The sequence below is a fragment of the Rattus norvegicus genome, chromosome 5 (assembly GCF_021556685.1).
Source record: "Rattus norvegicus strain SHRSP/BbbUtx chromosome 5, alternate assembly SHRSP_T2T, whole genome shotgun sequence".
NCBI classification, from domain to species: Eukaryota; Metazoa; Chordata; class Mammalia; order Rodentia; family Muridae; genus Rattus; species Rattus norvegicus.
In genome coordinates, this window is record NC_141538.1 from 39,004,548 (window position 1) to 39,025,715 (window position 21,168).

Sequence of the window (21,168 nt, forward strand, 5' to 3'; positions counted from 1 at the left end):
AACTGAGAGTGCTTGCAAGCTGTCATCTAAGCCATTAAGTCATTCACACTAGAGAGGGAATGATCTCATTCTTGCTAGCTGTGTTAAGCCAGTTAGCTTTAATTTCCCTAATTAAATAAAAGCACTTTAGCTTGTCTTTTAGAAAATATTAGATTTGAACCTTTCTGAACAATATTTGTAACTCTCTCAATCAGAGTACCAATGAGGCGTGCATGGGGGCAGTGGCTTGACCTTGAACAGAGTGACTACTCTTAAAACATCTGTGTTTTCTCCATAGCATTCAGATCTATAAGTTTTTTTTTTGGGGGGGGGGTTCTTTTTTTCGGAGCTGGGGACCGAACCCAGGCAGATCTATAATTTTTTAAAGTGCCCACATGAATGCAAATCTTATTATTCAAAGTGGATAGGATTTTCCCCTTTCACAGGTTCACCTCTATCCACAAAGTCTTTCTTTATTCTGAGGCTGGTTCCAAGAATGTACTTGGAATGTACTGTAAGATTTGAGGACACAGGTGGAGAATATGTCCCATCTAAGTTATATAAAAACAGAAGCATTTCTAACTCTCTTCTCCCATGATTCTGTAATATTTCAAATTATAGCACAGGTGGTATTACATAGTTATAAGTAGAGGCCCTGGAAATAAGGGAAAAGGCAGATACATAATACAGACCAAAATATTTCAGATGAGGATAGATAGACATCACACAGCCAAAGATGTATAGTTAAATGGAAAAGAGATAAAAATAGGCTAGTTACCTTCTGTCTTGGTCAAAATAACCTGAAGAAGGACAATAAGTCTCTTCCTTTCAACTCCTTTCCCTACTTTGTTAAGGATTGAACTAACATTCACTGGAGTAGTACAATCAACTGAACCAATTTTTAGCAAGAGCACAGATTATTTTGTGACCTTTGCCACCATTGACTTTGGAAAGTAACATGTGGGAAAAAAAGGATAAGAGCAAATAAAAGTTGTCATTATCAGAGGAAGATTGATTGTATGGACCCAGAGAATAAAGATTTTTACGGAGGAATTCAGTAAATATGCAGCCCATTGGTCAAATTTTGGTATTATTTGTAATTAATAAAGGATGAATTTAATTTTGGCAGTTAATAATTTGTTCTTGGTGATTTGTTTTATGCATGGTGGTCAAAATTGTTCTAATGTTCAAATTGCTTATAATAAAATGCATCACATACAATACATACTTATTTATTAAAAGAGAAATAAAGCTGTTCTTATAATTTAAAGGAAACACATAAATGTGTTAAGGCTATCATCTCATTGTAAAATACCAGGAATTATTATGAAAAACATTCTGAGTCTTCTATATAATCATTCGCACTGTTATAATAGAGTTTACATTGGGATATATAAATTCTTAGCTTGGTTACTCAATTTGGTTATAATTTCACATAAACTGGGTCTTCTAGCTAATGTCTGTGTCTAAATGTGCTATTACTGGGACGTAGTGAACTTCTTTTCTTTTAGACTTATTTATTTTATTCTATGTGTGAGCATTCTGACTGTATGTATACCTGTGTACCACATGCATGCCTGGTGTTTAAAAACAAACAGAAGAAAACATATACTGCTCTGGAACTGAACTTATGGAGAGTTGCAAAAACTATATGGGAAATGAACCTGTTCTCTAAGAGCAACAAGTGTTTTCAATCACTGAACCATCTCTTCACCTGCAAGCACAATTCTTGCATGTGATAAAAATGCACACACATGAGAGGAGGCTCCTAATACATTAGTGTCAGTGAAGGAAAAGACTTGCCTGTCAGACAAAGAATGAGGCAAATGCATTATTTGAAGTTACTTGTTCTGAAAATCAGTTGAGATCATAGTCAAGTGAATACTACATGACAGACAAACCATAATCTCGACTGATCGCTAAACAGTGATTCACAGGGCTGATTCATTCCAGAAGTTTCCAATGCTTTTCTGATGCATTACAACCTTCAAAGCTAGTTTTCAAGAGACACTAGCCAGACTCCTTCTTCACACAGGAGGTAGCAGAAAGGCATAGGGAAAGAGCACCAATGGAAAGGATGAACCTGATTGTAACAGCAGGGTTACTTGGTATGTGATTCCTAGGTTTATGATGAGGTATCGGAATTTTTTATTCCAAAGGCCACCCTATGCTGAATATTTACCTATGAAGCAATCTGGATACTCTAGTCTTTTTGTAGGGATGAGGTAAGAGTCATTGTGCCTAGACAGTGTATACCTTATTGCTTATATACATTGCTCCTGGCCTGGTCTGGCCATTAACATTGAGCCACTATTATTGTGCTTGCCTTTTGTCTGCTACTGTGATTTATGATTTGTTAAAATAATTCATTATGAACTCATCAGAATCCTATTATAGAAAAAAATATGGATCCTGGTCCATGAGGCAGCTACTATCATCAGTGTAGTTGTGTGTTCTTTGACACCAAGAACTTCCTGTGCGAAACAGTTGTTTATTTCTTACTAACTATTGCATAGTTCCAATACCTGGCCTGAGTTCATCTATGTGTGTCTGTTGGGGAGGCATATAATAAGTTTTCAGTGGATGAATTTAAACATCTACATTTAAAAACCAAGTACTCTATTACATACACATCAGAGATGTAAGCACAATCTATAAACTAAAATTAAACAAGAGGAAACACAAGAACACTTAAAGGTAACATGCTATAATAAATAAAACAAGCAAAGAAAAAGAAAGGAAAATGAATGGATGGAGGTTTAAGATTGCTTTAGCTGATGTTTAAAGTAGAGTTGGAATCAGAAGATAAAGTCATCTGTTCCAGATTGCCCCACTAAGCTGGTTTGAAAAATGGCCTTATCAAATTAAATATCTTCAACCACATGTTAAAAGAAATATTCATGCTTATAACACCACATTTGCACAGACAAATTGGCTTAATATATTAATGGAAAACATTACATGGATTAAAAAATATATTAAAACGTCTGAAACTTTACAAATTGATTTGAGTATATTTTATGGAATTTACTCAATAAGCCAGCATAGTTTCAGGGTCATGTCAGAGCTAAAGTCACAAGGAGCTACTTAGCACTAACTTCAGATAGTTTTACAGCTACAGGAGGGCATGACAAAGAAAGGACCTGCAATTACCACAACCTCCTCGCTGCGACTGCATTACAAGGAAAATGTGATGCTCACTGAGAAAAATACATGAGCACAGATGAAGAAACAATGAAGCAATCAGGAGAAGACAAGCTCTGTGACGTCAGGTGCTGTAGGCTTTCATGCATAGTTTTGCATCTGATGTATTACCATGGAGGTTGCTTGTATAAGTATCCAGGGAACATGGGCCATTCATCAGTAGCTGCACACCTGAAGAGAGTCTCCCTTCTTTCTCCAGGTCCCAATAATTGTCAAAAGTCTTTCAGGTCTACCGCAGTTGTTGGTGGGTGCAAAGGGCTTTGTTGTATCTTGAAGATACTGGTTTTCAGCACTCCAGCACTAACTTAGCTCTTAGATTTAGCCTGCCCCCTCTTCTGCAATGACCCATGTAACTTGACAGGACTGTATGGCTGAGCTGATTAGTTGCTATGCTCCTCTGGCTGCAGTGGAAATTGTCATGCAGCTCTGAAGTCATGGTAGTCATGCTCAGCACCCCAAAATGATGTTTGTAGAATTCTACAGGAATTCTTAAGTTAGAATTAAAACCAGGATAATTCTCCTAAGTCTTTTACCAGATCAGGAATATCTCTGATGGTAGGATGGTAAATTTTGGTTGGAATCCTTGAGGAATGATTTCAAATAACTGTTTTTCTCTGAATCCCAGTTTCCAGTTCAAAGGAAGAAAGTCCCCACATGTCTATAAATATTCTGACACTGGCTCTTTAGAACAATATTAATCTCTAAGTACTCATGTACTTTCTAATCTACTTCATGAACAAAAAAGATATAATGGTCCATTAGGAAACATTAAATCCCGATCATTTCGTTAATGTTCTTGCTAATATGTGTTCCATAACGTTGTTCACTTTTGTAACTACGATGCTGGTATCATGGGTTAATGATCCACACAGCTTCTAATGCTGCACATCTGCCATTAATCCATTACCAGGAAAAGGCTAATCTACCAGCCCTGCAGATGGATGCAAGTCATGTAGGGGTAAATTATCCCCATTCTGTGTTGCTGTGTACTGACTGGTGATTCCAAGAGCATTTTCACACATGATATCAGATGTGGTTTCTAAAACTATCCTCTAGTAAAAGAATACATGTATTATGACTCTCCCTTGTCTGTGGATCCTGACAAGGAAGCATAATATCAATGTGTCCTTAAGCAAAGAGAACTGACAGGGGGCTCTTTTACTAGGAAGGCCATTGGATGAGTGAGCGATTTTCATAGAAACGCACTGTAAATAGAGATATACTAAGCAAATTTGAGAAAACATCTCTGTGTCACTCTATACCTGTTTTGGGGTGAAGAAACAGTATTTCAACTAAATGGGAGTTTGGTGGAGAATGTTTACAACCTTAGGCTATTGATTGCTCCTTGCTTTTTTCATTAAGCCTATGATAGTAGCTTCTATGTAATGCATAGATAAGGGACATTGTCGAAAGTCTGCCCTTTGTATGGCTCTGTGTGGCCCTGAGTTTTGATCAGAGAATATGGTGCTTCCTTCAGGTCCCAAATGGTCCATTTGTAGACATAAAGCCAATCCTGTTATATTACCTGGTGATTGTGTTAGGAGGGGACTTAAAACTCCCCTCCTCCTAACCAGAGAAAAGGAAATTTTGAAATGAGGAAACACTGTTAATTAATTAATTAATTAATTAATTAATTTTGCTGTAGTAGATATTGAACCTAGGGCTTCGTACATCTTAGGCAATTACATTACTGATTATATATCTTCAGCCATCTATTTTTTCTTTTCTCCTTTTAATTTTGTAACCAGTCATTATTAAATTATTAAATTTCACGGGCTGGCTTTGAATTTGTAATACCTTAGCCTCGGCCTTTCAAGTACTTGAAATTACAGGACTGTTCAACCACATATGGCTAAGTAATCTTGTTCATATCTATGAGAGATGACATATTTTTTCTGGATATTGTTGCAGTACCAAATCAACAAAGATGAGGAAGACATTTGCAGCACTTCTTATGTGCCACCTTCAGGTCTTTTCTTTGTCTTTTCTTTTTGCTCTTTTTCTTTCTTTCATTTTTTATTGGATATTTCTTTATTTACATTTCAAATGTTATTCCCTTTCCTTGTTTCCTGTCCATAAGCCCCCATCCCCTCTCCCTCCCCTCCTTCTATAAGGGTGTTCCCCTCCTGATCCACCCACCCCTTACTGCCTCCCACTGACATTCCCTTACACTGGGGGTCCAACCTTGGCAGTACCAAGGGTTTCTCCTTCCATTGTGCCCAACAAGGCCATCAACAAATACAGTTGAAGATCAGGGTCAGTCCATGTTTAGTCTTTGGGTGGTGGTTTAGTCCCTGGAAGCTCTGCTTGGTTGGCATTGTTGTTCTTATGGGATTCCAAGCCCCTTCAGCTCTTTCAATCCTTTCTCTAATTCTTTCAACGGGAGGGGGTGTGTTCTCGGTTCAGTGGTTTGCTGCTAGCATTCACCTCTGTATTTGACATGCTCTAGTTGTGTCTCTCAGGAGAGATCTATATCCAGTTCCTGTCAGCATGCACTTCTTAGCTTTATCAATCTTATCTAGTTTTGGTAGCTGTATATATATGGGCCATATGTGGGGCAGGCTCTGAATGGATGTTCCTTCAGTCTCTGCTCTAAAGTTTGCCTCCATATCCCTCCCATGGATATTTTTGTTCCCCCTTTTAAGAAGGAGTGAAATATCTGCATTTTAGTCATCCTTCTTCTTGAGCTTCAAGTGTTCTGTGGATTGCATCTTGGGTAAATTGAGCTTTTGGGCTAATATCCACTTATCAGTGAGTGCATACCTTGTGTGTTTTTTTGTGATTGGATTACCTCACTCAGGATGATATTTTCTAGTTCCATCCATTTGCCTATGAATTTTATGGTCATTGTTTTTAATAGCTGAGTAGTACTCCATTATGTAAATGTATCACACTTTCTGAATCCATTCCTCTGTTGAAGGGCTTCTGAGTTCTTTCCAGCTTCTGGGTAATATAAATAAGGCTGCTATGAACATAGTGAAGCATGTGTCTTTGTTGTATATTGGAGCATCTTTTGGGTATATGCCCAGGAGTGGTATAGCTGGGTCCTCAGGTAGTGCAATGTCCAATTTTCTGAGGAACCTCCAGATTGATTTCCAGAGTGGTTGTACCAGTTTGCAAACTCACCAAACATGGAGGAGGGTCCTTCTTTCTCTACATCCTCTCCAGCATCTGCTGTCACCTGAGATTTTTTTATCTTAGCCATTCTGACTGGTGTGAGGTAGAATCTCAGGGTTGTTTTGATTTGCATTTCCCTGATGAGTAAGGATGTTGAACAGCCAGCTTCAGTTCTTAGCTCTCCACAGATCTTTTTAACTGAATTCATCTTGTCAACAACCCAAGGTGGTGAGGCTGACCTCATGAAATAGGATACTGTCTGCATCATGGCTTGACTGCTGTGATGATACACTAAGACTAAGTCAACTCTTATACAAGAAAAATGTAATCAAAGACTTCCTTATTATTCCACATTAGTCTGTCATCAGCATGCAAAGAGCTTAATGAGTCTGACAGAGAATGGCAGCACTCATTGCTATGGAGCAGTAGCTGAGAGCTAGACTGAGACCTGAGACAGACAGAGAGAGAGAGAGAGAGAGAGAGAGAGAGAGAGAGAGAGAGAGAGAGAGAGAGAGAGAGAGAGAGAGGAAGAAGAAGACGAGGAGGAGGAGGCGAAGGAGGAGGAGGAAGAGGAGGAAGAGAGAGGGAGGGAAGGAGGGAGGGAGAGGGAGATGTAGAGGCAGAGAGGGGGAGGAGAAGGAGGAGGAGGAGGAGGAGGAGAGGAGAGGAGAGGAAAGGAGAGGAGAGACTGGGTCTGTTGTGGGCTTTTGAAACCTCAAAACCCTACCCATCTAGTTAAGGATGTATTTCCTCCAGCTAGCCACACTTACTCCAACAAGGGCACACCCACTCCCATAAGTCCTCACCTGTTCTAAAAAGGCCACTGATTCTTTAAGGTCCTAATCCTTAAAATTCTATCAAACAATTCCACTCCTGGTGACTAAGCATTCAAATATATGAGCCGCAGAGGGTCATTCTTATTCAAACCACACAAGTGAGTTAGCAAAACATCAAACCTGGGATCACTGCTTTCGAATTTTTACTTTTAAACTGAGACTATAGAGTCATTGTTATATTTGAATATACTCAGGATAGAGATTTTCAATAATTTGCTGTAATAGCTTGCCTTTAAAATACAAAATCTTATTTTAAAAGGCAATGTGACTTGGCACAAGAGAAAAGAGAAATATTCAGTGGCCAGGCTCCTAAGGACCTCCGACCATGAGGCTCTGCCCACAGAATACTCCAGGGGGAAGAGTTTCCCCTTAGAGTTGTAAGACTTGGGGGAACCTTTTGCTTCAGCCTTGTAACACTTGCAGGAAGAACCCGGGTCTTTGATGATGCCATACAGTAAGCTAGTCTAGCAAACAGCCCTCCCTCTGGACTTTGAGGTGTGAAAAGCACTCAGTGTTAGGGGCACGTGAGGAGACAGTTTCTGTAACTCGCAACACAATGTTTCCCAAGTGCTTATTCTTTTTTTTTTTTTTATCTAAGCTCCCCTAGTGTTATGCATTTTTTTTTTTTGCTTTGTGCATTTTTTTTTTATTATCTTGAGTATTTCTTATATACATTTCAAGTGTTATTCCCTTTCCCGGTTTCCGGACAGACATCTCCCTCCCCCCTCCCCTTCCTTGTGGGTGTTCCCCTACCAAACCTCCCCCCATTGCCGCCCTCCCCGCATAGTCTAGTTCACTGGGGGTTCAGTCTTAGCAGGACCCAGGGCTTCCCCTTCCACTGGTGCTCTTACTAGGATATTCATTGCTACCTATGGGGACAGAGTCCAGGGTCAGTCCATGTATAGTCTTTAGGTAGTGGCTTAGTCCCTGGAAGCTCTGGTTCCTTGACATTGTTGTACTTTTGGGGTCTCGAGCACCTTCAAGCTCTTCCAGTTCTTTCTCTGATTCCTTCAACGGGGGACCTATTCTCAGTTCAGTGGTTTGCTGCTGGCATTCGCCTCTGTATTTGCTGTATTCTGGCTGTGTCTCTCAGGAGCGATCTACATCCGGCTCCTGTCGGTCTGCACTTCTTTGCTTCATCCATCTTGTCTAATTGGGTGGCTGTATATGTATGGGCCACCTGTGGGGCAGGCTCTGAATGGGTGTTCCTTCAGTCTCTGTTTTAATATTTGCCTCTCCCTTCCCTGCCAAGGGTATTCTTTTTCCTCATTTAAAGAAGGAGTGAAGCATTCACATTTTGATCATCCGTCTTGAGTTTCCTTTGTTCTAGGGATCTAGGGTAATTCAAGCATTTGGGCTAATAGCCACTTATCAATGAGTGCATACCATGTATGTCTTTCTGTGAGTGGGTTAGCTCACTCAGGATGATATTTTCCAGTTCCAACCATTTGCCTACGAATTTCATAAACTCGTTGTTTTTGATAGCTGAGTAATATTCCATTGTGTAGATGTACCACATTTTCTGTATCCATTCCTCTGTTGAAGGGCATCTGGGTTCTTTCCAGTTTCTGGCTATTATAAATAAGGCTGCGATGAACATAGTGGAGCACGTGTCTCTTTTATATGTTGAGGCATCTTTTGGGTATATGCCCAAGAGAGGTATGGCTGGATCCTCAGGCAGTTCAATGTCCAATTTTCTGAGGAACCTCCAGACTGATTTCCAGAATGGTTTTACCAGTCTGCAATCCCACCAACAATGGAGGAGTGTTCCTCTTTCTCCACATCCTCGCCAGCATCTGCTGTCACCTGAGTTTTTTATCTTAGCCATTCTCACTGGTGTGAGGTGAAATCTCAGGGTTGTTTTGATTTGCATTTCCCTTATGACTAAAGATGTTGAACATTTCTTTAGGTGTTTCTCAGCCATTCGGCATTCCTCAGCTGTGAATTCTTTGTTTAGCTCTGAACCCCATTTTTTAATAGGGTTATTTGTTTCCCTGCGGTCTAACTTCTTGAGTTCTTTGTATATTTTGGATATAAGGCCTCTATCTGTTATAGGATTGGTAAAGATCTTTTCCCAATCTGTTGGTTGTCGTTTTGTCCTAACCACAGTGTCCTTTGCCTTACAGAAGCTTTGCAGTTTTATGAGATCCCATTTGTCGATTCTTGATCTTAGAGCATAAGCCATTGGTGTTTTGTTCAGGAAATTTTTTCCAGTGCCCATGTGTTCCAGATGCTTCCCTAGTTTTTCTTCTATTAGTATGAGTGTGTCTGGTTTGATGTGGAGGTCCTTGATCCACTTGGACTTAAGCTTTGTACAGGGTGATAAGCATGGATCGATCTGCATTCTTCTACATGTTGCCCTCCAGTTGAACCAGCACCATTTGCTGAAAATGCTATCTTTTTTCCATTGGATGGTTTTGGCTCCTTTGTCAAAAATCAAGTGACCATAGGTGTGTGGGTTCATTTCTGGGTCTTCAATTCTATTCCATTGGTCTATCTGTCTGTCTCTGTACCAATACCATGCAGTTTTTATCACTATTGCTCTGTAATACTGCTTGAGGTCAGGGATAGTGATTCCCCCTGAAGTCCTTTTATTGTTGAGGATAGTTTTAGCTATCCTGGGTGTTTTATTATTCCAGATGAATTTGCAAATTGTTCTGTCTAACTCTTTGAAGAATTGGATTGGTATTTTGATGGGGATTGCATTGAATCTGTAGATTGCTTTTGGTAAAATGGCCATTTTTACTATATTAATCCTGCCAATCCATGAGCATGGGAGATCTTTCCATCTTCTGAGGTCTTCTTCAATTTCTTTCCTCAGTGTCTTGAAGTTCTTATTGTACAGATCTTTTACTTGCTTGGTTAAAGTCACACCGAGGTACTTTATATTATTTGGGTCTATTATGAAGGGTGTCGTTTCCCTAATTTCTTTCTCGGCTTGTTTCTCTTTTGTATAGAGGAAGGCAACTGATTTATTTGAGTTAATTTTATACCCAGCCACTTTGCTGAAGTTGTTTATCAGCTTTAGTAGTTCTCTGGTGGAACTTTTGGGATCACTTAAATATACTATCATGTCGTCTGCAAATAGTGATATTTTGACCTCTTCTTTTCCGATCTGTATCCCCTTGATCTCCTTTTGTTGTCTGATTGCTCTGGCTAGAACTTCAAGAACTATATTGAATAAGTAGGGAGAGAGTGGGCAGCCTTGTCTAGTCCCTGATTTTAGTGGGATTGCTTCAAGTTTCTCTCCATTTAGTTTAATGTTAGCAACTGGTTTGCTGTATATGGCTTTTACTATGTTTAGGTATGGGCCTTGAATACCTATTCTTTCCAGGACTTTTATCATGAAGGGGTGTTGAATTTTGTCAAATGCTTTCTCAGCATCTAATGAAATGATCATGTGGTTCTGTTCTTTCAGTTTGTTTATATGATGGATCACGTTGATGGTTTTCCTTATATTGAACCATCCCTGCATGCCTGGGATGAAGCCTACTTGATCATGGTGGATGATTGTTTTGATGTGCTCTTGAATTCGGTTTGCCAGAATTTTATTGAGTATTTTTGCGTCGATATTCATAAGGGAAATTGGTCTGAAGTTCTCTTTCTTTGTTGTGTCTTTGTGTGGTTTAGGTATAAGAGTAATTGTGGCTTCATAGAAGGAATTCGGTAGGGCTCCATCTGTTTCAATTTTGTGGAATAGTTTGGATAATATTGGTATAAGGTCTTCTATGAAGGTTTGATAGAATTCTGCACTAAACCCGTCTGGACCTGGGCTCTTTTTGGTAGGGAGACCTTTAATGACTGCTTCTATTTCCTTAGGAGTTATGGGGTTGTTTAACTGGTTTATCTGTTCCTGATTTAACTTCGATACCTGGTATCTGTCTAGGAAATTGTCCATTTCCTGAAGATTTTCAAGTTTTGTTGAATATAGGTTTTTATAGTAAGATCTGATGATTTTTTGAATTTCCTCTGAATCTGTAGTTATGTCTCCCTTTTCATTTCTGATTTTGTTAATTTGGACGCACTCTCTGTGTCCTCTCGTTAGTCTGGCTAAGGGTTTATCTATCTTGTTGATTTTCTCAAAGAACCAAATTTTGGTTCTGTTGATTCTTTCTATGGTCCTTTTTGTTTCTACTTGGTTGATTTCAGCTCTGAGTTTGATTATTTCCTGCCTTCTACTCCTCCTGGGTGTATTTGCTTCTTTTTGTTCTAGAGCTTTTAGGTGTGCTGTCAAGCTGCTGACATATGCTCTTTCCTGTTTCTTTCTGCAGGCACTCAGCGCTATGAGTTTTCCTCTTAGCACAGCTTTCATTGTGTCCCATAAGTTTGGGTATGTTGTACCTTCATTTTCATTAAATTCTAAAAAGTTTTTAATTTCTTTCTTTATTTCTTCCTTGACCAGGTTATCATTGAGTAGAGCATTGTTCAATTTCCACGTATATGTGGGCATTCTTCCCTTATTGTTATTGAAGACCAGTTTTAGGCCGTGGTGGTCCGATAGCACGCATGGGATTATTTCTATCTTTCTGTACCTGTTGAGGCCCGTCTTTTGACCAATTATATGGTCAATTTTGGAGAAAGTACCATGAGGAGCTGAGAAGAAGGTATATCCTTTTGCTTTAGGATAGAATGTTCTATAAATATCCGTTAAGTCCATTTGGCTCATGACTTCTCTTAGTCTGTCTACATCTCTGTTTAATTTCTGTTTCCATGATCTGTCCATTGATGAGAGTGGGGTGTTGAAATCTCCCACTATTATTGTGTGAGGTGCAATGTGTGTTTTGAGCTTTAGTAAGGTTTCTTTTACATATGTAGGTGCCCTTGTATTTGGGGCATAGATATTTAGGATTGAGAGTTCATCTTGGTGGATTTTTCCTTTGATGAATATCAAGTGTCCTTCCTTATCTTTTTTGATGACTTTTAGTTGAAAATTGATTTTATTTGACATTAGAATGGCTACTCCAGCTTGCTTCTTCTGACCATTTGCTTGGAAAATTGTTTTCCAGCCTTTCACTCTGAGGTAATGTCTGTCTTTGTCTCTGAGGTGTGTTTCCTGTAGGCAGCAGAATGCAGGGTCCTCGTTGCGTATCCAGTTTGTTAATCTATGTGTTTTTACTGGGGAGTTGAGGCCATTGATATTGAGAGATATTAAGGAATAGTGATTATTGCTTCCCGTTATATTCATATTTGGAAGTGAGGTTATGTTTGTGTGCTTTCATTCTCTTTGTTTTGTTGCCAAGATGATTAGTTTCTTGCTTCTAGGGTATAGCTTGCCTCCTTATGTTGGGCTTTACCCTTTATTATCCTTTGTAGTGCTGGACTTGTAGAAAGATATTGTGTAAATTTGGTTTTGTCATGGAATATCTTGGTTTCTCCATCTATGTTAATTGAGAGTTTTGCAGGATACAGTAACCTGGGCTGGCATTTGTGTTCTCTTAGGGTCTGTATGACATCTGTCCAGGATCTTCTGGCCTTCATAGTTTCTGGCAAAAAGTCTGGTGTGATTCTGATAGGTCTGCCTTTATATGTTACTTGACCTTTTCCCCTTACTGCTTTTAATATTCTTTCTTTATTTTGTGCGTTTGGTGTTTTGACAATTATGTGACGGGAGGTGTTTCTTTTCTGGTCCAATCTATTTGGAGTTCTGTAGGCTTCTTGTATGCCTATGGGTATCTCTTTTTTTAGGTTAGGGAAGTTTTCTTCTATGATTTTGTTGAAGATATTTACTGGTCCTTTGAGCTGGGAGTCTTCACTCTCTTCTATACCTATTATCCTTAGGTTTGATCTTCTCATTGAGTCCTGGATTTCCTGTATGTTTTGGACCAGTAGCTTTTTCCGCTTTACATTATCTTTGACAGTTGAGTCAATGATTTCTATGGAATCTTCTGCTCCCGAGATTCTCTCTTCCATCTCTTGAATTCTGTTGGTGAAGCTTGTATCTACAGCTCCTTGTCTTTTCTTTTGATTTTCTATGTCCAGGGTTGTTTCCATGTGTTCTTTCTTGATTGCTTCTATTTCCATTTTTAATTCCTTCAACTGTTTGATTGTGTTTTCCTGGAATTCTTTCAGGGATTTTTGCGTTTCCTCTCTGTAGGCTTCTACTTGTTCTCTAAGAGAGTTCTTTATGTCTTTCTTGAAGTCCTCCAGCATCATGATCAAATATGATTTTGAAACTAGGTCTTGCTTTTCTGGTGTGTTTGGATATTCCGTGTTTGCTTTGGTGGGAGAATTGGGCTCCGATGATGCCATGTAGTCTTGGTTTCTGTTGCTTGGGTTCCTGCGCTTGCCTCTCCCCATCAGATTATCTCTAGTGTTACTTTGTTCTGCTATTTCTGACAGTGGCTAGACTGTCCTATAACCTGTGTGTCAGGAGTGCTGTAGACCTGTTTTCCTGATTTCTTTCAGCCAGTTATGGGGACAGAGTGTTCTGCTTTCGGGCGTGTAGTTTTTCCTCTCTACAGGTCTTCAGCTGTTCCTGTGGGCCTGTGTCTTGAGTTCACCAGGCAGCTTTCTTGCAGCAGAAAAGTTGGTCTTACCTGTGGTCCCGAGGCTCAAGTTTGCTCGTGGGGTGCTGCCTATGGGCTCTCTGCAGCGGCAGCAACCAGGAAGACCTGTGCCGCCCCTTCCGGGAGCTTCAGTGCACCAGGGTTCCAGATGGCCTTTGGTGTTTTCCTCTGGCCTCCAAGATGTGTGTGCAGAGAGCAGTCTCTTCTGGTTTCCCAGGCGTGTCCGCCTGTCTGAAGGTTCAGCTCTCCCTCCCACGGGATTTGGGTGCAGAGAACTGTTTATCCGGTCTGTTTCCTTCAGGTTCCGGCAGTGTCTCAGGCGCAGGGGTCCTGCCGCTCCTGGGCCCTCCCCCACGGGAGCCCAGAGGCCTTATACAGTTTCCTCTTGGGCCAGGGATGTGGGCAGGGGTGGGCAGTGTTGGTGGTCTCTTCCGCTCTGCAGCCTCAGGAGTGCCCACCTGATCAGGCGGTGAGGTCTCTCTCCCACGGGGTTTGGGAGCAGAGAGCTGCTGCGGTCCGGGATCCGCCGGTGTGGGACTTCCGGTAAACACAGGAAGTGCCCGGCCTTAGAGGAATTTTGCCTCTGTGTGTCCTGAGTTCACCAGGCAGGTTTCTTGCAGGGGAAAAGTTGGTCCTACCTGCAGTTCCAAGGCTCAAGTTTGCTCGTGGGGTACTGCCTAAGTCCTCTCCGCTGTGGCAGCAACCGGGAAGATCTGTGCCGCTCTTTCCAGGAGCCTCCGTGCACCAGGGTTCCAGATGGCGTTTGGTGTTTTCCTCTGGCGCCTGGATGTGCACAGAGTGCAGTCTCTTCTGGTTTCCCAGGCGTGTCCGCCTCTCTGAAGGTTCAGCTCTCCCTCCCACGGGATTTGGTTGCAGAGAACTGTTTATCCGGTCTGTTTCCTTCAGGTTCCGGCAGTGTCTCAGGCGCAGGGGTCTGGCCGCTCCCGGGCCCTCCCCTACGGGAACCCAGAGGCCTTATACAGTTGCCTCTTGGGCCAGGGATGTGGGCAGGGGTGGGCAGTGTTGGTGGTCTCCTCCGCTCTGCATCCTCAGGAGTGCCCACTTGATCAGATGGTGAGGTCTCTCACCCACGGGGTTTGGGAGCAGAGAGCTGCTGCGGTCCGGGATCCGCCGGTGTGGGACTTCCGGTAAACACCCCAAGTGCTTATTCTTATACTAGTTATGGAGAGAGTCACTTGGGTTTGAATTTTGAGTCAACCCCCACCTCTTCTGAAGACTCCTTCAATCTGTAAAATAGGAGCAACAATGATCTCAATCCCACACATTGGGAAAGGACCCAATGATGCTATACAGCTTCTCCTTGACCTTGAAGAATGTGACTGAAGACTGCTGATGGTTGTCCCAAAGGCTACATCTCCTATGCTCACCCACCCGCCACCCACTTTGGCTTTTTCAAGGGCAGTGAGTGACTAGGATGATAAGGGGGACATGAAAGATTCTCACTCAAGGAAAGACAGAATAGTGTGAGATTATATGATGGCCTAAAGCGGGACCGTTTAAAATTTTCTCATTCTGGAGGTTTTCATTGGGTATTTCATGATAGTAGGAAAATGAAGCTGCAGAAACAGGAAGGCTATGCATAGGCAGCCTTTAGAAGTACTCCCCCCACAACCCCCTGCCACACATACCTATGGAGCTCACAACCAGTGGATATCAGCTACTATTAATGCTAGTAGTGGCATCTCATTTTTAACTGTTGCTTTTGATATTTTGTACAGTTGGAATACATTTATAGCATTCCTGTAAGGAAGTCATTAATGAAGCACCCTAAAACTGTTCAGCAGATCTTAGCTTTCCCCATTCTGCTAGACTACTGAAGCTCTTACATCTCATCAGTGAACCTTCTTTTTGCAGGAGATGGAAGTTATGGAGGTTGGTAAGAGACTTATGGTGGTCATCGTGAAGTGACTAAGAGACTAGAATAATCAGATAGAAGTGGAACACCTCTTCCCTCACAAGGATCATCAACAAAGAAAATGAAGCTCTCTCATCTCAGCAGTGAATCTTCTTCTTGCAGTAGATGGAGCTTGTGGAGCTTGAGCAGAGACTCACTGTGATCACAGTGTGGTGGGTAAGACTGTAGAATAACCAAGTAGAACTATAACACCTCCTCCCTCACAAAGATCATCAATAAAGAGAGTAAAAGGTTGTAACAGCCAGAAGTTGCTGAGGTCTTCTGTAAAACAGCATATTCTGGATATGACCGGCTCATTGTACACATGAACACAAAGCAATTGTGCCTATATGCACAAGACCCAAATACGATCAAACTAATCAGAACTTTCCTGTGGATAGGGAGGATACATGAATCCCTACACATAGCCAAGGAGCTATTCCAGTAGATGACTACTGGGGTAGGAATCATCTGTTTTTTTTTTTTTTTCAGGGATGTTGTCCCAGGTAGGTTGCCCAATAGATGTCATGGGTAGGATGCCTGTGGATGGCTCTTCACCAACATCAGCAACTGGACTCGATGTGTTTTTTTTTTTTTTTTTTAAGTAAATGGAGAGATGAACTTAGAGAGTAAGAGCACTTCCTGATCTTGGAGATAACCCAAGTTCAGATCCTAAAACTGGCATATGAGCATAAAACACTTTTGCTTCTGTATGTACCTAAACATAGATGCATGTTCAGATATACACATGCAGACACACACACTCATAAATGAAAATAAAGTTAAAAATCCAGCATACAGAAGATACTTAATAGATGGTTATTTTTTCCAGTTAATTAACATATACATATGATTAAAAATTACAAAGTACTAAATATTTTTATACTCAAAGAAAGAAACTCTCACTGTTTTTATGTTAGCCACCCTAGTATACTATTTTATTTAAAAAAGTATATATACATACATTTATATTAGGGCAGGTAAAATGGCTCAATAAGGAATTGTATTTGCTTGCCAAGCTTGATGACCTGAATTCAGTCCTTAGAATCCATATAGTGTAAGGCGAGAACAGACTCTCACATGTTGTCCTCTGATTTACACATACATGATGTCATACATATGTGCATGCATATTCACACGCGTGCATGTGCACATGCACATACTGAATAAATACATATAATATATTTATGTCTGCTCATTAAGTATGGTATAATCTTTTACATCAAAGTTTATTTTTCAATGATTTTATTTGAACCTAAACAGCACATTTTGATTCTCATAAATAAAACCCAATTACAGTCTATACAAATGTTTACTAAGCAACACCCTATTTTCAAAGCAATTTATTTGCTTCTGAAATGAAAAATAGAGATGTCTATGATAAATTATATTGTCTACTCATCTATAAACTTGAACAGGTAAGATACCCAAGTAAAGATAATAAATATATAATAATACACCACTAGGAATTATCTAGTGCTTTGAAGTATAATTCTGGTAGAGAGAAATATTAATAATAATAATCTAATTCTATCCACATTTATAATGCATTATAATTAGCTTTCGAGCTTCCTTAGAAATCTGATGAAGCTTTATACAGAAGTAATAAGCTAAAACTCTATTTACATTATTACATTTAAAAAAATGAGGTAGTCTATATATAAAAGTTGTGCTTAATGATACACATAATCTGAGTAAGTGTTTACTTCAATCTGCTTTTGATTTGGAAGCTAACATATCTCAATCTATGAGCATTCATGTGGAAGGCATTAGACACAGTAAAATGCAAATATTGGTTTCAATGATCATTTGTGACACTGTGGTTCTACAATAAGTATTCATTGAATAGATTGTAACAGAGGATAAATTTGATGCACATCTAAATTACTGTGAACATCTTCCTATAAACATTATTTTAATTTAAAGAGTATGTACACATTGCATTAGCATGAAGAAGAAACATTTAGTTTAATTTGTTAAATAAAAAGAATGTAAAGTGCATTCTAATATATGTCTTGGATGTACTCAAAGTAGGCATTTATCCAATCTACAAGTTCTATTTAATGTCTGCTATATGCAAGACACTGTTAAATGTTATAAGAGGGTGAAAACTGAAAATTATATACCCAGTCTATTCTTAAGGCAGGGCACTGAAAAGATAGTCACTAAATACTTATAAAAGGATAGAATCTGAAGACAATCAGACACCAAGAAAGATCCTTAAACTCAAAGTCAAATAATACTGACCAATGAGTTTAGTCCAGCCTCAGAAATATAGTGAGGTGCTGTTGCAGAAGAAGAAAGTAAGACAAAATAATAAATAACTAAATGAAAAAAGTAGAAAATAAAAGAAAAAAGAAGAGGAAATAAAAGGAAAGGAAAATAACAAGATGGACAAGAGATGAGGGAGGAATTTGTTAAATAAATTAGTAATGTGCCCCACACAGGGTGCTCTTAACACAAAGCAAGAGATGAGGAAGATATAAACTTGCAAATAGAAAGTCAGCAGATTTTGTAATATCTATAAGTAGAGTGAAAAAAAAACCCAAAGGAACAAAAGGTTAGAAAGCAAAGGTAAGAAATGTAGAATAGTTCAGAATATGCAAGGGTTGTATAATTGGTAATCACATTAGAAAGCAAACACTGTAAATGAAAATTTGGCCATATGATTAAAGAACAACCCAAAAAGGGTCATGGTTCCCCAGAAAGAGAGCCTGCTAATTTCTGCACATGTTTATTTTATAAAATATTCCTCTTTCTGAGAACTCAATCCCTAGATCCAATAATTTCTCAAAAGGGCTCTTCAAATAAATACCTCACTAATTGTAGCAAGTGTTTTAAGAAAGATGTTATTAAAGGTTTCTGTTTGCTTTTTCTTCTCATTAACCTCTCTCTTAGTTCCCTGAACCATGGAAGAATACATTTTAAAATTCTTCATGATAATGCAATTGTAAAACAGTAAAGCAACATAGGGCAAGCCCTTGTTTGCTTTATTTATTTATTTTTTATATGATACTTGTTTATTTGAGGCAAGGGAGAACAAATCATGGAGTGCCTGTGGAGGTCACAAGAAAATTAATGGAGCTTAAAGGACAACTTTTATGAGTTGTTTTTCTGCTTTCACCAGGTAGATTCTAAGGTTTGCAGGTCAAATTCAGGTCATTAAGGCTCAGCAGCAAATACTTTGTCCACTGAACCATCTGATTAGACACTATTTGAAAAAAAATAAAAAAAAGTAGTAGGTGAAATCTGTCAATGAGATTATATGTTTGTAGTCCTTTTAGATTATTCAAACCACATTATATATTGCAACAGAAGGACTATTTGCTTCTATGAAAGAGATGACCCACGGCTATGAATTGTGCTAGATACTATTGATAAGACAAGAGTGATTCTTAAAGGCATTCACACCACTAAACCAGATCATTGTTCTTACCATCAGACACATCTTCCAATAGTTAGTTAAGAACATTCTTCAGGAACTGTAGCCTTGAATTCAAGTTAAGACTTATCTTTCATCAGGCACTAGGAGTGTCACAATGGTAACTAATATTTAACTTCCTATACTCACCCATTACCCTGCCCCCTTTTTGCTTATTTTTTAAAAGATTTTAGAGTTATATGCATGTATGCCCTCTACTCTAATTCTTCCTGGATCCCCCCATCATTTTCCTTCCTAACTTCAAATGCCATTTTTAAAAACCCACTGAGTCTGCTTAGTGCTGTCTGAATGTACATGGGCCATCTAATGGAACACTGTAACCTTTCAGAGGCAACTTGACTCTGAAGAAACTTGACTCTTCCAAGTAACTCTCAATTGTTATCCTCAGACAGATATGGGACTTTATCCTATCCATGCCAAGATTTGGGTTGGCTTGATTTTATGTGTAAATCCACAGCCACTGTGAATTCATGTGGCACTATACTGTCCAGGAATATTTCCACAACTTCTGGCTCTTATAATCCTTCTACCCCCATCCTCCACAATGGTCCATGATTTTCACAGGAGACAAAATATGATACAATTATCTTATTTAAAACAGAGTACTCTACAAGCTAATATTTTCTGCATGTTGACTTGTTGTTGGTCTCTATATTAGTTTTCATGTACTATAAAAAGAAACTTCTGTGATGAGAGTTGAATGACATGCTATATCTATGGATATAAAAATAAGAACTCAAAAAAATAAAATAAGAACTCATAGAGCAGTTTATTATTATGTCAATTTACCAAAATAACAATATTAAGTATTCCTGTTGGCCAATGATATAGCAAGTTACAGTTTACCTAACCTGAGGGCCAGGCATGGGTTCTAGCTTGTGGAGTGAACTTTAAATCCAATAAAAAGGTGACTGCTTATCCCTATAATATTTGTGTTATCATTGTACCAATGGGAATACCCCGCCAGGCCTTTGTTATTGTACCTTACCGGGCACATAACTGGGTAAAACTGTTGACCACTTTTCTCCCCTGCTATTCCATATAGCACCTTTAAAACACTATGCAAGCTAGCAGCAGGCCTGAAGCTTCCAGGTCATTTTGATTAATACCTTTCTTTCTGGTTGTGCTGTATTTACAAAGGTTATATAGAAATATAGGCATATTCAGTCAGGAAGGGACTTAAAACAAGCAGAACTATTTTGGTTCCCTCTTCAACTTCATTCAACTGTAAGAGTTTCAAGGAAAAAAGACATACAAGGTTGAAGAGATAAAGGCCACTCACATTTATCTTCAAGTAGGAGACTAGGAGACTGTCTTCAGAAGTCTCAAGTTATGTCTATTATCATGTGAAAAGGAATCATAGGACCCAGAACATGAAAAACAACCTTTAGAATACTTCTTCTCCTAGCTTCTAAGATTGTAAGATATTTAAAGAAGCCACTGTCATGGAGGATAGAGACCTCAAAAAACAGAGACGAACACATTAAGTACTTGGACAAAAGGAACCTGAATGATTATCACTTTCTGTGGGGATAAAAGAAATAATCCTCAAATCCAAAGAAAGCAGAGAGAAATGTTCTATCAAGCAAAGTTCAGATTCAATTAAAAGGAACCCTGGAGATGAATCAATAGTTAAAAGTGCTTCCTGTTCCTCTAGAGGACCAGAATTCTGTTTCTAGAATCTACATTGAACAACTCACAATTGCAACTGCTCAAGGTCTAGATTTGACACCCTTTTCTGGACTCTTCCAAAACTAACATGACATACACATCTTTTTAAGAAGAATATAAATGGAACCCTACAGTCAGAAGATGCTCTTACTACAAAAGCCTATATTCAACAAAACTGGAAAATCTTGAGGAAATAGACAATTTTCTAGACAGATATCAGGTACCAAAGTTAAATCAGGAACAAATAAATCATCTAAACAACCCCATAGTGAAATGAAATAGAAGCAGTTATTAAAAGTCTTCCAACCAAAAGGAGCCCAGGTCCAGATGGGTTCAGTGCAGAATTCTATCAGACCTTCAAAGAAGACCTCATACCAATATTGTCCAAACTATTCCACAAAATTGAAACAGACGGAACACTTACAAATTCCTTCTATGAAGCCACAAATACTCTTATACCAAAACCACGCAAAGACCCAACAAAGAAAGAGAACTTCA

The 21,168-nt window shown here is 39.3% G+C and overlaps 1 protein-coding gene across 1 annotated transcript in view; it reads right to left on the minus strand.

The window, feature by feature from the left end:
• Nkain3 (Sodium/potassium transporting ATPase interacting 3) overlaps positions 1-21,168 on the minus strand; it is a 679,349-nt gene that overhangs the window by 184,195 nt on the left and 473,986 nt on the right.